Below are 4,226 nucleotides of genomic sequence, written 5' to 3' on the forward strand. Positions count from 1 at the left end.
ATCAAAAATTGGATGCTTAACCAACTGAGCCACCCGGGTCCCTTGTTTCTTCTTTTTAAAAGAACATAATTAGATTGACACCTCTAAAATTCTTATCACTTAAAAGCTGTGTTTGCAAAGCATATGGTGTTTATATAAGCTGTTTGCAAAATATTTAAAATGTAACACCTTTTCAGTTTATAATCTAAAATTTTGAATACATCAGAGAAAACTGAAATGGTCCTGTATTTAAATTTATTTTATTGCATAACATGTTACTTTCTTTGCAGATTTGATTTAAAGGAAATATTTATGTTCCTCAGCATGAAAGAGCCATGAACTACATATTAGCCAACTTGATGTGATAGTTCTAGTTCTGATATAAAGCAGCTTTGTAACCTTGAATAAGTCACAAAACTTTTTTTTTTGTCTCAAATTCCCACTTCGTTGAATGAATAATAGATCCCCTGCCACTCAAATAGCTCATGTATGGATTAAATAAGATAATATAACTTAAAAGCTGTAAAGCAGTCCACAAATGCAAATGTAGTTACTATTATTACCCTCATTATTATAGGCTTTCATATCAATCTTTATTTTTCTTCATTTTAAAGGAGAGAATGCAGAATGATCATATTTACAGATATAGACAAACACACCCTTAAGTAGGCAGTGGGAAAGAAAATGTAATACAATTTGTTTTCCTTTTTCTACTACTGAAGTTCTGCTTTGCTCATTACCCTTTCATTACTTTCCCTTCATTTTACTCCCATGGGGCAAATGAAGATAAGCTCCTGTTGATAGTTCATGAATTTCAATTTATATACCCAGTGGCTGGGCATTTTCGATGGAATGTTCCCAATGCTGGAACTTCTTGACACTTGTGCTTTCAGAGAGCCCATGTTTAAACCTTCAGGCCAATATGTAAATCTGTTTTTGTTCCTCTAAACAGAAGACTTGTGGGTATTTAAAAACAGATAGGCATTAATTAAGTATTTATTCAATGTTACAGATGTTAGAAGTAAGAGACTTTCCCAGGGACAAATAAAGTGAATGAGACAGCAGGGATTGAGGCTGTATTTCCAAGTGCCTGGTCCTGAACAAGTGTCCACCAGGCAAAGCATAATGGAAAGGATTATCTCAAGAACATGGGCATGTGCATAGAGGCATTGAAGTACAGTCCCAAAGTGCTGAGGGCTCTCTTCTCAAAGTGTTGGGATTTCAATTAGCATTTACTTTCTTCTTAAAATCTTTACACAGTTACCATGATTTCACAATTAGTATGTAATTTTAATATATGTTATATAAACACTATATAAAGAAACTATTTTATCATGAAAAAAATAATGCTATTTCAATACAATTCAATATCCTCACAATAAATAGTTTTACTGATTTATAAAAGCTCTTATGGCCACTGTTTAAAGAAAAATTAAAAGCAGGAAATTATTATATGGGCTCTACATAGTCTCCAGCTTGTAAAATATTCTACAGGCATACCTTATAGATATTGCAGGTTTAGTTCCAGACAATCATAATAAAGTGAATATTGCAGTAAAGTAAATATCCCAATAAAGCAAGTCACATTATTTTTTGGTTTCCTAATGCATACAAAATTTATGTTTACACTATACTGTAGTCTAGTATGTGTGTAATACCATTATGTCTAAAAAGATGTATATATATATATATATATATACACATTAACTTAAAAATGCTTTATTAGGAAAATGTGCTAGCCATCATCTGAGCTTTCAGTAAGTCATAACCTTTCTGCTGGTGGAGGGTCTTGCCTTGATGTTGATGGCTGATGACTGATCAGGGTGATGGTTGGTGAAGGCTGGGGTGGTATGCCAATTTCTGAAATAGGACAACAATAAAGTTTGCACCATCAATTCACTTTTTTTTTTTTGAGGGGTGTACATTTTATTGGAAACCTTGAGTACTCTTCAGATGGAACACAATGTCTTCAATCAAGGATCTCATGTGGCCTACAGAGCAAACTGAAATTTTTTGATTAGGGGCAAAGAGAGGGACAGCATGGAAAATGAGTGCTTAGTGTGTCAAAAGGACCCCCTCACCAATACTCTTCAGTCAGCTTATCAGCTTTTGCCATAGTTTCTTCAGTGGGTCCCATCATATAGAAGGCCTGTTCTGGGAGATGGTCATATTCACCTGCCAAAATCTGCTAGAATCCTTTGATGGTCTCCTTTATAGGTACCAGCTTCCCCATATGACATATGAAAACTTCAGCAACCTGGAATGGCTGACACAAGAAACTGTATTTCCCATGCACGGGACACAGTCAACTTGTGTGCATGGAAAATTGTGTACAAGCTCAGAATATTCATTCATATTCAGGATGGCAATGATGTCCTAGAGCAATTTGTAGTCTTGTGAGATCTTTTGAACCCCATGGGCAACATCATATACACATTTCCAACAACACTGGGATCCATGATTCGAGAAGTGGAATCCAGAGAATCTATAGCTGGATAGATGCCCAACTCAGCAATAGCATGGGACAGCACAGTGGTGGTGGGCCAAGACAGTGGCAAGGCAGGGTCAGCCAAGTCATCAGCAGGCACAAAAATAGCCTGTACAGAGGTAATCCCTTCTTGGTGGTGGTGATTCCTTTCTACATGGTACCCATGTCAGTGGCCAGGGTAGACTGACAGCACACAAAAGAAGAAATTTTGCCCAGTAAAGCAGACACCTCAGAGCCAGCCTAGGTGAAGCTAAAGGTATTATCAATAAAGAGCAGTACATCGTGACCCTCTTGGTCTCTGAAGTATTCAGCAACAGTCAGTCCATTCAGAGCTGCCCAGGTATGAGCACCACGTGGTTCATTCATTTGACCATGCACCAGAGCTACCCTGGAGGTAGCATCTTTTAAATTGATAATACTAGACTCAATCATTTCCTGGTATAAATCATTGCCTTCACAGGTTCTCTCACCAACACTAGCAAATACAGAATGACCACCATGGGCTTTGATGACATTAACTACATGATCAATACCATCTAGCCAACTCCAGCACCACCAAAGAGCCCAGTTTTGCCACCCTTAGCATAGGGAGGCAGAAGACCCACCAACTTGATACCAGTATCCAGAATTTCCTGCTTAACACTCATCTTTATGAAATCAGGAGCCTCAGCATGAATAGGTGCAAATTGTTTGCTTTTAATGGGACCTCCCTCATCAACAGGTTCTCCAATGACATTCATGATTCTGCCCAAGACCTCAGAACCAACAGGAATTTTGACTGGTGCACCAGAATCCAGGACTTTCTGGTCTCTAACTAAGCCTTTGGTGCCATCCATGGCAATAGTCCTTACTGTGCTGTCACCCAAATGCTGGGCCACCTCCCAAGCCAGCCTGATCTCTCTTCCCTGCACTTCCAGTGCATTTAGGATGAGTGGGAAGGAGATGTTTGGGCGGCATAGTCTCTGGCAGGTGGGAGTACTGCCAGGATGGCCCACAGCAAGACCTGGACTTGGAGTAGCAGTGCTAAAGAGCCAAGTCCCCACAAGCCCCTGGAAGCTAAGGTAGCAGCTACAAAACCCAACATGGCAGATCCTGGGTGTGGACTCTACCTTTTCTTTTCACAAACAGTCTCTCTGTAGCATGTGATGCTGTTTGATAGCATTTTACCCATAGTAGAACTTCTTTCAAAATTAGAGTCAATCCTTTCAAACCCTGCCACTGCTTTATCAACTAATAGGAATTAGAAAATCTTTGGTTGTCATTTCAACAATATTCATTGCATCTTCACCAAGAATAGTTTCCATCTCAAGCAACCACTGTCTTTGCTTATTCTTAAGAAGTGATTTCTCATACATGAACATTTTATAATGAGATAACAGCAATTCAGTCACATCTTCAGGCTCCATCTCTAATTCTAGTTCTCTTGCTTTCTCCATCACAGTGGACTTATTTTCTCCATGGAAGTCGTGAACTCTTCAGAGTCTTCCATAAGAGTTAGAATCAAGTTCTTCCAAACCCCCGTTAATGTTGATATTTGGCCTCTTTTCATGAATCATAAGTGTTCTTAAGGGCATCTAGAATGGTGGACCCTTTCCTGAAGGTTTTCAATTTACTTTTCTCTAATTCATCAGAGGAATCACAATCTACGGCAACTATAGCCTTATGAAATGTATTTCTTCAATAATAAGACTAGAAAGTTACTCCTTGATCCATGAGCTACAGAATGGATGTTGTGTTAGTAGGCATGAAAACAACATTA

The 4,226-nt window shown here is 38.5% G+C and overlaps 1 pseudogene; it reads right to left on the reverse strand.

Moving 5' to 3' along the window:
• Nucleotides 1-2,056: 2,056 nt before the first annotated feature.
• Nucleotides 2,057-3,551, reverse strand: LOC112819273 (ATP synthase F(1) complex catalytic subunit beta, mitochondrial-like; annotated as a pseudogene).
• Nucleotides 3,552-4,226: the final 675 nt, after the last annotated feature.

Source organism: Callorhinus ursinus, unplaced genomic scaffold (genome assembly GCF_003265705.2).
Source record: "Callorhinus ursinus isolate GAN/ISIS: 27379988/994484 unplaced genomic scaffold, GSC_fseal_2.0 scaffold1, whole genome shotgun sequence".
Classification (NCBI taxonomy): Eukaryota; Metazoa; Chordata; class Mammalia; order Carnivora; family Otariidae; genus Callorhinus; species Callorhinus ursinus.